This window comes from Ornithorhynchus anatinus, chromosome X3 (genome assembly GCF_004115215.2).
Source record: "Ornithorhynchus anatinus isolate Pmale09 chromosome X3, mOrnAna1.pri.v4, whole genome shotgun sequence".
Classification (NCBI taxonomy): Eukaryota; Metazoa; Chordata; class Mammalia; order Monotremata; family Ornithorhynchidae; genus Ornithorhynchus; species Ornithorhynchus anatinus.
Window position 1 is genome coordinate 17,666,272 of NC_041751.1, and position 13,301 is coordinate 17,679,572.

Here is a 13,301-nt window from a genome sequence, read left to right on the forward strand (position 1 = left end):
CTTTCTATAAACCTAAATTCAGCATTTCAAAACGTTCCTACAACAGTAGACTGGGCTGGCTAGGTGGTTTCATCTGAAAAAGACACATTTTGGTTAGGCCACTGAAAACTCAGCCCTTTACAAGAAAGGTGTCACTCTGGACAATCCCAAAAGCTTGGGACACTTTTGAGTTCCTTTTATGAAAACTCAATCACTGAAAGAATTCTGAGTCTGTGAAATCTAAAATGAACCGTTAGTAGATCATTTTTCACTGGAGAAAAAAATCCAAGAATGATTTCAGGTGTCTGGGAGTTGGATTAACATTTGGGAATGTTCTACCACCCCGTGATACATTGTACTCTTCAAGAACTTAGTACAGTGCTCTGCACACAGTAATTGATTAACTGATTGATTGATACCAAGGCCTTGGATTTATCACTGAATCCTAAGGAAAGCTGAAATCCATGATTAGAGCTTCAAGGGACAGGGGCCACATCTAATTCCACCTGCATACTCTTTCCCACCTCTTAGTACAGTGCTTTCCACACAATAAGCACTTAATAAATACTACTACTACTACTGCACAATGGTGCATGGTCTTTAAGTGAATTAATATATGATCTTTGGGAGCACACAGATCCAACTAATAATAACAATAATAGCAATAATTGTGGTATTTGCTAAGTGCTTACTATGTATCCAGCACTGTACTAAGTACCGGGGTAGATGCAAAATAATTAGGCTTACAGTGAGGTTTACAGTCTAAGTCAGAGGGAGAACAAGTATGCATCCCCATTTTGCAGATGAGAAAACTGAGACACAGAGAATTTAAGTAATTTGCCCGATTTCACACAGCAGCCAAATGGCAGAGCTGAGAATGGAGGCCTGTGCTCTTTACACTAGTTTACACTGCTTCAGCCTCTTAGGGGTTCTCCGAGGAACCGTTATCTGACTTTCATTTTGTTTTGCCTGTCACAACCTATTCTGATGGCAGTTTAGAGAAAGGAATTAGCATTTTAAGGGCTTTACATTCTTTGGAATGATATAATAAAATATTCACTTGAGTCGATTTAAGGGTTCACTTTTAATCAGTCTTCAGCGTTTTTGTCAGCCTCAATATTTTTCAAAGAAATGATCCCCTTCCTATTACATTCTGTTACATTCTGATACACCAATGCACGGGCTTCCCAAAGCCAAGTAGTCTGCTATGATTAGAAAGATCTTTTCGAGCTGGACTATGTCAATTTAGCGGTAGAAATGCTGAAAGCAGGACCTGTTCCTTTTAATGAACGGCGGAGGGTGCTGTTGCATTTGATGTGTTTCAGATGCGGCTGCCTCTCTGAGGAATTCCCTTTTCTCCAGGATTTGCCTACCAGAGCTCCTTCCTCAAGGGATGTGACCGCGTAGAACTGAAATGAAAATACTCAACTCGACCAGTGGATTTCCAATCCCCATCAATTTACCTTGAAGCCGAGTGTAGAGTGCAAGCGTTCAACACTTGGATTTAAAGCCCTCATCTCCGTGAATGTTCAGAGAAGGTCAGAAAGAACACCTTCAAGAAGAAGGTAGATTTTTCAGCCTTAGCAACTCTATTATTTTGACACCTGAATACTGAGTGCTTCCTTGTATTCTATTGTTCTACAGAACAGGGAAAATATAGCAGCCTCCTTGAGTAGAAAACAGCAAGATTAACATCTGGCCCCAGTCGCTCTAACCACCAAATATTTTGTCTCGAAGGACTTACGGAGCATGTCAGTTGGCAAAAGAATAATAGAAAGATGCATTTTTTCCCTGAATGCATGACAGGAGTAATCATTTCACTTACTTTTCTTACTGCCCAGGTTAGGGTTGTCCTGTTTACATAAATTTGACTTCAAAATTTCACACTTCCTCATTTTTTCTAACAAAGAATTCCTTCTTCTATAGGACAATAATTTCAGTGGCAGCAGAGTTTTCATAGAATAGAATCATTTTTTTTTTCTTTCCAGATGAGCTCTTAAGTACTTGAAGGCTGCTCTTAATTGGCTGCTGCAGGATCTATTATTTACTTATGGCTTTATAAAACAATTTCTGAAATGTAAACATTTGAAGAAATGCTAGCCTCAAAATGAATGTTTTATATAAAACTTTGTTTCCAAGGGTGGTGTTACCAATAGCAAGACTGTATCTTGAGATGCAGGTGTGGCTGAAAATACTTTGTGTGATTGATGATCCAATGGAAGGCAGTGTTGCTTAGTGGGTAGAGCACAGGCCTGGGAGTCAGAAGGTCATGGGTTCTAATCCTGACTCTGCCACTTGTCTGCAGTGTGACCTTGGGCAAGTCAGTTAACTTCTCTGTGCCTCAGTTACCTCATCTGTAAAATGAGGGTTGAGACTGTGAGCCCCAAGTGGGACAGGGACTGTGTCCAACCCGATTTGCTTGTATCCAGCCCAGTGCTTAGTACAGTGCCTGGCACATAGTAAGTGCTCAACAAATATCATAATTATTATTAGCATTATTATTACCACAGTACTTAATACAGTGCCTGGCATACTGTAAGTGCTTAACAAGTACCATTTTAAAAATAAATGCATGGGCCTGAGAGTCAGGGGACCTAGGACTAATGCCAGCTCTTTCCCTTGCCTGCTGAGTGACCTGGGACATGTCACTTAACTTTTTGGGCCTCAGTTTCCTCCTTTATAAAATGGAAATCAAATACCTTTTCTCTCCTCTGCATTTAGATTATGAGCCCCTTGTGACACAACGACTTGTCCTGCCCAGTTATCTTGTATCTACCCCAATGCTTACCACAGTGTTTGACACATAGTAAGCACTTAACACTATACCTCAAAATAGGCTTGTAAAGACAGTTCCTTGCTCTGTTGCTAAGTTCACAACTTTGATATCCTGGTGTTTCTGTAGGGTGGTGCAAGCCACAGTTTTCTCTAGGCTTAAAGTCAAATCATAGCACGAACCCAATTTAATGTCAGATCATAACACCCTACAAACTATGTGTCATTTGTGTATCTTTGTGAACATTCCTCACAAGCAGTCTTCAGCCTATGGCAAAGATTTCCAGTCAGACTCCTAGCCTGTTGGAAGGGTTGGAAGAGTTCTCAGTGGATCGCAAACCTATTTTGATGCCAGTTTCTAGGTCCATTTGATCCCATCTTTAAACATGGCAATATAGACAAAGTTGAACCTGCCCTATATAACACAGCCCCGCTTCCCTCCAGTGGTTGTAGGAATAGTCTTGGGGAGGTAATTTTCAGCTCTGACTTGACCAACAATATTGTTGCAGAGTAACAGAGGATTTTGTTCATCTGTACATAGTCCAATTTGCTTAGTACCTTCCAAACGTTCAATCAATCATTGGAATGTATTAAGTGCTTTCTGTGTGCAAAGCACTTTACTAAGCCCTGAGGATGGTACAGCAGAATGAAAAGACTTCCAATATAATGGGGGAGGCAGGCAGTCATACATTATTCACAAATAGTAGGAGCAGAAGAAGCATAAGGATATAGAAGCCTGTTGGACAAGAATGATAGGATGGGATCAGCAGGGAACACTAGGGAGACAGTAGCACATGCAGCTTTGAGAGCCAAATCCCCAGCTTTGCCCATGTCAGGTCTCTGAAAAGATGGTTTCCAATGGGGACTGCAAAAAAAAAAAAGGTGACTTTTCTACCCCTGTTCTAAAGTCCACCTCTCCCAGTCTCCACCTTCCTTAAGATCCCTGCTCTTTTCACCCCACTCAAAATGGAAAGTTGGAAAATGCAAAGCTGTTTATTCAGCTATTCTATTTTCAGATAGGGAAGCCTATCCCTACAATCATTGGAAGAAAGCAGTACTGTGTTACAGGTCAGGTTCAATGTAGTCTCTTCCATTTTCAGATGGAGTAGCTGAACTGGAGTAATTCACTGTTCAACTGAATGTACATCTATCTATAACTGCTAAGGCTGGGAATAAGAAGGTAGAATCTGAAGTAGCAAATAAAAATCTAAATGCCATTCATAAGAAGCAACTTGGACATTGGGAATTAATGATAAGAATAATTATTATTATTATTGTTGTGGTATCTATTAGTGCTTATTATGAACAAGTACTGCACTGAGTACTGAGTTAGTTATAACATGATGACAACAAACCCAGTTCTTTGTCCCATATGGGTGCTCACAGGGAAGGGAGAACATTTATTGAATTCTCAGAGAAGACTGTCCTAAAAAATGAATCACCCTTCTGAATTTTATTATAATAATAATAATGTTGGTATTAGTTAAGCTCTTACTATGTGCAGAGCACTGTTCTAAGCACTGGGGTATGCAGGGTAATCAGATTGTCCCCCATGAGGCTCACAGTCTTCATCCCCAATTGACAGATGAGGTAACTGAGGCCCCGAGAAGTCAAGTGACTTGTCCACAGTCACACAGCTGACAAGTGGCAGAGCCAGGATTCAAACCCATGACCTTTGCCTCCCAAGTCTCACCTCCGCCAAACTAATTATCTTCCCATCTTCAAAACCCTACTTAAAGCTCACCTCCTCCAAGAGGCCTTCCCAGACTGAGCTCCCCTTTTCCCTCTGCTCCCTCTACCACCCCTTCACCTCTCCGCAGCTAAACCCTCTTCTCCCTCCTTTCCCTCTGCTCCTCCCCTTCTCCCGTCCCATCCCCTCAGCACTGTACTCATCTGCGCAACTGTATATATCTTCATTACCCTATTTATTTTGTTAATGAGATGTACATCACCCTGATTCTATTTATTTGCTATTGTTTTAATGAGATGTTCTTCCCCTTGATTCTATTTATTGGTATTGTTCTTGTCTGTCTGTCTCCCCCGATAAGACTGTAAGCCCGTCAAAGGGCAGGGTATGTCTCTATCTGTTACCAATTTGTACATTCCAAGCACTTAGTACAGTGGTCTGCACATAGTAAGTGCTCAATAAATACTACTGAATGAAGGAATGAAGCCCAGGCTCCTTCCAGTGAGCCACGTTGCTTCTCTGAATTTTGCTTACTTACCTAAACTAATCCAAATTTGTATGAGCCCCTTTGTCTTAGAACCATGGAGTTACCCCACAAGAACAAAGACTTCTTCATAATAATGCAATTATTTCCTGGTTCATCAAGAGTCCAGTACTTTCCTCAAAGAAACTCTGTGACTACCTAGGGTTTCTACTTCTGTAGGTAGCTGGGTGGTGGAGATACATGTGGAACTGGAAATCACAATTTTCTAGACTGCTTGGAAATTTTAGAGTAGAAATTTTTGTTTCAAAAATTAGAAAGAAGATTTGTTAATATTTTGAGGCCCATGTTGGAACTGTGAACTGCACTTGGACCCTGTGACCGACCTAGGGCATTTGATATTAACCCCACCCTCAGTCCCACAGCACTTATGTACACATCTATTAATTATATATTATAAAACATTTATTTCTATTAATGTCTGCCTCCTCCTTCAGACTGTAAGCTCACTGTGGGCAGGGAAGTGTCCACTAACTCTGTTGTATCATACTTTCCCAAGCACTAGTAGAGTGGTCTGCACACAGTAAGTGCTCAAGAAATACGAATGATGATGATGATGTTGATGATGATGAACTAGGTTGAAAGCAAAAACTGTGTTGGCTGTGCTAATGAACAGAGACAAGGAATGGAGCATTATCTTATAGAAGTCCTAATCCAGGGCAATAATGATGGAGGAGATGGGATTAGAAGTAGAGAATAGGGGTTGGAGGGTTACGTGTGAAATGAAGTCTTGAGATGAGTAAAATGAAAAGTCTGAGGTAGATAAAATGGGTGCTAATGCCAGAGAATTCCCAGGTTATCTTCCCACCTCATCACCCAGGGGCTTCACTCCCACTTCCCCTGCATGAGGGGAACAGGAGGGAATTCAGCAGTGTCAACACAAGGCCTCCGTAAATATTGAAATGTCAAGAAAGTTTTGGTTGGGACTGTTAGACTCTGGCCAGCCTGGGCAGTAAGAAGCCTGTAAATGGCTCTTTCAGTTGCAGTGTTCTACCATTTTTTACTCTGTTGCTCCTTTCCTTTGTGTTCTTGTGTTGTTTTGTCTTTATGTTAATCAGTCAATCAATTAATGGTATCTATTTAGCAAATATTGTGTGCAGCATATTGAGACAGTGCAATATAGTAAACTGTGAGCTCAATGTGGGCAGGAATGTGTCTATTTGTTGTTATACTGTGCTCACCCAAGCACTTAATACAGTGCTTTTTCACACGGTAAGTGCTCAATAAATATGATTGAATGGATGAATGAAAGCTTATGTGTCCTCTGATGGCCAGGGACCTGAAAGTATACAATAAAGCATTCTTTCTTAGAGCTTAGTACAGTTCTTCACATACAGTTGATGCTTCATAAACACCACTGAAAGAATGCTTTATAGAGACTGAGAGAAAAAATAAAGACGGGAAGTGGGTAGAAAGGATGAGGACCAATAAAATTCATTCGTTCATTCAATCGTATTTATTGAGCGCTTACTGTGTGCGGAGCACTGTACTAAGTGCTTGAAAAGTACAATTCGGCAACAGAGATGATCCCTATCCAACAACAGGCTCACAGACTAGAAGCTCACGGGTTATAGCAGAAAGAAAAAGAGGAGTTTGCATTATAAAGATAAAGAACTCCAAAGCAATACACAAGTCAATCAATCCATAAATTCATCAATCATATTTATTGAGCTCTTACTGTGTGCAGTGCACTGTACTAAGCACCTGGGGGAGTATAATGCAACAGGGTTGGTACATACATTTCTTGGCCAAAGCAAGCTTTCAGTCTAGAGGGGGAAACAGGTATTTATATAAATAACTAAATTATGGATATGTACCTAAGTGCTAAGGGGCTGAGGGAGAGGTGAATAAAGAGTGCACATGGGCAATGCAGAAGGGAGTGGGAGAAGAGGAAATGAGGACCTAGATGGGGAAGGCCTCTTGGAGGTGAAGTGCCTTCAATAAGCCTTTGAAGATGGCAAGAGTGATCATCCATAGGATATGAAGGGGGGGATTTTTTAATCATTCTTTAAACCAGCCTCTCCCTTTCTCCTCCCAACTTCCACACACCCCGTTTAAGTAATCTGGCAAGAATACTCTGAAAGTGAAATGAGGCCCTTTACAGGAACTTCTACTGGATGTAATTAATCCCCATTAGACTGTAAACTCTTTAAGGGCAGAGACCTTGTATTTAATTTTCTAATATATGCTCCCAAGTACCCAATACAGTGCACTGTACATGTAAGTGCTCAATAAATACCAATGAATGAATAAATGAGTGAGCAAAGAAGAAAGAAAAAAAGAAAAGTTTTACCTGTGTTGTTATAGACGGTCACATCCTAGAAAAGAAACAGCATGGCGTAGTGGATAGAGCACGGCCTGGCGAGTCAGAAGGTCGTGGGTTCTAAACACGGATCTGCCGCTTGTCTGCCTTGTGACCTTGGACAAGTCACTTCACTTCTGTGGGCCTCAGTTCCCTCATCTGTAAAATGGGGATAAAGACTGTGAGACCCTCTTGTGAAAGAGATTATGTTCAACATGATTTGCTTGTATCCACCCCAGTGCTTAGTACAGTACCTGGCACATAGTTAGTGCTTAACAAATACCATAAATATTATTATTATAAAGGACCAATCAATCAATCAGTGGCACTTATTGAACACTTACAATTGTGGAGCACTGTACTAAGCATTTGGTAGAGTACAACACAACAGAATTAACAGACACATTCCCTGCCCATAATGAATTTACAATCTAGATGGGGGGGAGAGACATCATTAATATCAAGGAGACAGGCATATTCATATTTTGTATTTATTTGTATTTATCATATTTATTGAGAGCTTACTGTGTGCAGAGCACTGTACAGAGCACTTGGAAAATACAATTCAGCAATAAAGAGAGGCAATCCCTGCCCAAATTGGGCCTACACTCTAGAAGAGAGGAGACAGACATCAAAACAACTAAGCAGGAGTCATACGACCATTCCTAAGACGCTAAGGGATAAGAAGGGAAGAGTCGGTGCTATCACAAGCGGGACAAAAGCTTGGGTTGTTTTCCAGTAGAAAAATAACTTTACTGTAAACTAGATTGTAGGTGCACCGAGGACAGGGATCAAATCTTCCAACTCGTATGGAACTCTCCCAAGAGCTCAGTAAAGTAAGCACTCAATAAATAACCATGATTGATTGATTGACTGAAAGTGATGGAAGAAAGGGCAGGAGACACCAGTGGCTAGCAGCATGGCCTAGTGGAGAGAGCACAAGCCTGGGAGTCAGAAGGACCTGGGTTCTAATCCTGGATCTGCCACTTGTCTGCTGTGTGACCTTAGGCAAGTCACTTAACTTCTCTGTGCCTCAGATACCTCATCTGTAAAATGAGGATTAAGACTGTGAACCTCATATGGACAGGGATGGTGTCCAACCTAATTGGCTTGCTTCTACCCCAGCATTCAGAACAGTATTTGACACATAGTAAATGCTTAACAAATAACATTATTATTAATCAATCAATCATATTCATTGAGCACTTGTGGACTTTATCATATCAGGATCCTGTTACTGCCTAACAGTGTTAGGTCTCCCAACAAATGGGGAAGGCCTATGTCATTCATTCATTCAATCGTATTTAATGAGTGCTTAGTGTAGGAAAAGCACTGTAATAAGCGTTTCATGTCCCATGTAGAATTCAAGTATTGTAGTATTTGTTAAGTGCTTACTATGTACTAAGCATTAGAAAGTACTTCATAAATACTACAATACTTCTGCATGGGAAGCCAAGTATTGTAGTATTTGTTAAGAGCTTACTATGTACTGAGCGCAAGAAAAGCAGGTCCCTCATGGAGCTCACAGTCTAAGTAGGAAGGAGAACAGCCTTGAATCCCTATTTTTCAAATAAGCGAGCTGAGACACAGAGAAGTGGCATACTCAAGGTCACAAAAGCAGACAAGTGGCGGAGCACCATTAGAACTCAGGTCCTCTAAACGTGGGCCATGCTGCTTCCCTATTTCCTAATTCAGCTCAAATAAATCCCTGGGTGTTTGTGCATGAACAGTTGGCACGAGGAGTTCCTGTTTTCTTTTCGTGTACCTTCAAAGACTTTATAAGGTTTGTATTATTTTGAAATACGGGTTCCAAAAGGTTTCTTGGGCATCAGAGAGCTCTGACCAACCAAGGCATCAAGAAACTAAGTGCAAATGAATCAGAAACATATGGATTAAATTTCTCTGAAAATAAACACTGATTTTAAACCGAAGCGAAAAGGGCCTCGTCCAAGCACGTTTAGAATTTAATCAAATGTTAAACATTTCAAAGTGGCTAGGAGATTCGGAGAACCCCGGATCCAGGCACCCAATTTCTGTAAGCCCCCCCTCTCCTCCCGGCATGTTACTTTTATTTAAGGATGTTTGATGAAAAGGGTGACATATATTTCTGTACGTGTATGCTGCAAATGTGCACGGCATGTTCGAAGTTTGGGTTTTTTCTTCCTTGTATTTCCTGTTATGATGTTATTTCTGCCTCATTTTATACCTCTGGTTTTCATTAACTAAAAGTCAAACTAGAACGTTGTAAATCTCTCTCTCTACTTGCTTTCTCTGAGCAGGCGGGTCTCCCTCCCCGGGCTGACGGCTTCTACTACCACAGTTCACTCTCCTGGGGCTCCCGGGGGAGTGGGAGGTGACACCCTGAGGAGGAAGAGGAGGAGGAGGAGGAGGGAGGCTCTCCGTTCTTGCCCAGGGCCTGTTAACCTGAGCACACTCTCTCTTTCTCAAATTTGTTTTCTCAGCTGGTGGCCCAGTGAGCTGCCCCAGTACCACCAAACCCAGCGGAAAACAGCTTCATCCGAGGTCTAAAGGTAGACGATAAAGAAGTGGTTTGGGACTCAATAACAGCTCTGAGCAGTAGCCTCACTGGTTTTCAAAGTGGAGTGAAATATGACCTGGGCAAACATCCTACATTCCACCTGTTGGAGCATCTGCCAAGGCTTTCAGAGATCAGGCTCTGCTCATTTCACTTCTTCCTCCATGACTGGTTTCTCTCCCTTTCACCTCCTCCATCATCACCTCCTCCACCTTTGCTTCAACCTCCCCGTTTCTGTCCCCCACCCACCTTCCCCTGCATAGCCAACATCCCGCCCTGCCCACATCCCAAATGAATGGAGTACTGTTTTTACTCTCGCACGATGGCTGCTTCTGGGACTACCCGTTTCCTGCCTCGCCACTGAGGGCTTTGAGCTCTTTTCGGCATCCAGGGACCAGGTGTGGGTTGCAATAGATCATCTGGCAGCAGAAAGACCCACCAGCTAGGAGAAAACTGGGCCTTGTCGGCATACCAGGACCTAAAGGAAAAGGCACCGACCTGGGAGTCAGCGGCCCTGAGAGTCAGAAGACCAAGGTTCTAATCCCAACTCTTCCACTTGTCTGCTGTGATGATGGTGATGATGACTGTAATGTCTGCGGGGCTCTTACTATGTGTCAGGCACTGTACTGAGCACTGGGTGGGATAAAAGCATATGGGGTTGGACACAGCCCCTGCCCCACATGGGGCTCACAGTCTCAATCCACAATTTACAGATGAGATAACTGAGGCACATAGAAGTGAAGTGATATGTCCAAGGTCAGACAACTTCTCTGTGCCTCAGTTACCTCATCTATAAAATGGGGATTAAATCCTCCTCCCTCCAATTTTACTGTGAGCTCTATAGCGGTAAAGGGACTGTGTTCAATGTGATTATCTTGTATCTACCCCAGTATTTCTCTCTGTGCCTGGCATATAGTAAGGGCTTAACAAGTCCCCCCCTCCCCCATATCCCTATCTCCCCCAAAAATAAACATCAGCAAACTGCTGATGGTGGTTTGGCAGTGAAGATTGAGAGCAGAGAAGATGTGGTAGTGAAAATGTTTCAAGTTTCTGCCTAGGCATACAGTTCTGTGTGGGGGTACTTACGTGTGAGTGTGTGCATGACTTTGTTGGGTTAAGTAGAGAAGCAGTATGTCCTAAGGGAAAGAGGATGGGCCTGAGAATCAGAGGACCTGGGTTTGAATCCCAGCTCTGCCAATTGCTGGCTGTGTGACCTTGGACAAGTCATTTAACTTCCCTGTTCTTCAGTTCATCTGTAAAAGGTGGATTAAGACTGTGAGCCCCATGTGGGACATGGACTGTGTCCAACCTGATTTAGTTTTATTTATCCCAGAGCTTAGTACAGTGCCTAGAACATGATAAGTGCTTAACAAATATTAAAAAAAGCTTCCTCTCTATCAGTGAGTTAAAAGACGACTCCAAGCCAGAGTAGGAGCATCAGGAATTGTTTTGGCTGGGGATGGCAAATTAAGGAGGTCCTCTTGAGGTCTAAATGATGCCAGCAGTTGAGAAGAGGTAGAAGGGGACTACCGCATGCTTCTTTGGTCTAAAAACTGGCTCATGAGCTCAGCAGGCTGGGGCAGATTCAGAATCTGGTGGAAAAGATTGAGAGGAAGCCCAGGAGAGCCTCAGCCACCAGTCAATCAATCTTATTTATTGAGAGCTTGTGCAGAACACTGTATTAAACGCTTGGGAAGCACAATATAAAAGAGTTGGTAGACATGTTTCCTGCCCACATCCCAGTTACTAGAAGCACTGTCTCCTCACCGCCGTTCCTGGGCCATTTGGGGGTCAGCAGGAACCACAGAAGAGGCAAGAGTTGAGTGGGTAAGGTAAAGGAGATTGTTACCGGAATGACCACTATCGGGAGCCCTCAGAATGGTGAACCTGAACCCATCTAGACTGTAAGGTCGTTGTGGGCAGAGAATGTGCCTGTTTATTATTGTATCGTCCTCTCCCAAGCACATAATATAGCACTTTGCACACTAAGCCCTCCATAAATACGAGTGAATGAACCTGGGGCAACTCTAAATTGCAGCTAAGGAGAGCCCGCTTGAAAACTTCTTGGAAGTCAAGATATAGCCTATTGACATCCAGACTGTATATTGAAGCTTAAACCCAACCCTTAAATAATAATAATAATAATAATAATAATAGTATTCGTTAGGCACTTACTATGTACTGAGCACTGTTCTAAGCATTGGACCTACACCTTTATCACTGCTTTCAGGAGAAAGAACAAACCCAGGTCTCACACCTTTGAAAGAATTACACTGCACTAGGAGGAGCCAGTAATAAGCTATCATTTGTTAGCTTTGCTAATCCACTAGGTGTTTTGGGCAATTTAACCACTGTTTGGAACTCTCTGCTATACGTCTTCTACCATAGTAACAATGTAGCACTGAGTTTAGGCATGGCCTATGCTAAGACCACATAAATCTTTCAGTAGCATTGTGGGAGTGATTTTGATTTTAGGTAGCACTGCATAATGAAACAAGAGAGAGAAACCACCACTCTCCACATCAATCAATCACTCCATTAATCATATGTATTGAGTGCTTACAGTGTGCACAAAACTGTACCAAACCCTTGGGAGACTACAGTACAAAAGAGTTAGTCGATATATTCCCCGCCCACAAGGAGTTTGTCTTGTCTTATGCCACTGAGTTGTTTCTGAGCCTTAGTGACGCCTTGGACGCATCTCTCCCAGAACATCCCACCTCCATCAGCAATCGCTGTGGTAATGTGTCCTTAGAGTTTTCTTGGTAAAAATACAAAAGTGATTTACCATTTACCTCCTTCCATGCAAGCAGCTCGAGTATCTGCCCTCAACTCTCTCCTGAACCCCTGCTGCCCAGCACAGGTGAGTTTTGACTTATAGCAGATTGCCTGCCACTCACTAGCACCTGCCCAAGCTAGGAATGGAATGGGTAGGCCTCTGCTTGGCTCTCCCTTCCATAGTCAAGACTAGTTGAGTACCGGAAACTCCAGGTGTGACCCTGAGAGGGGGGCAAGGAGTTTACCTCCACTGATAATGGATTAACCTGCATCTCCAAATGTTGATGATGTTTTCTCTCAGTTGTAGCCTAGGGGAAGCAGTGTGGTCTAGTGGAAAAAGCATGGGATTGGGAGTCAGAGGGCCTGGTTTTTAATTCTGGCTCTGCCACGTACTTGCTGTGTGATCTTAGGCAAGTCACTTAACAACTCTCTGCCTCGGTTCCCTCATCTGCAAAATGAGGATTCAAAACCTGTTCATTGAATGGTATTTATTGAGTACTTACTAAGTGCAGAGCACTCTACTAAGCTCTTGGGAGAGTACAATACAAAAGAGTTGGCAGACACGTTTCCTGCCCACAGTGAGTTTACAGTCCTCCCTCCTCCTCCTTTTTATGGCATTTCTTAAGTGATTACTATGTGCCAGGCATTGTACTAAGCACTGGGATAGATACAAGCTAATTAGGTTGGACACAGTCCTTGTCCTGCA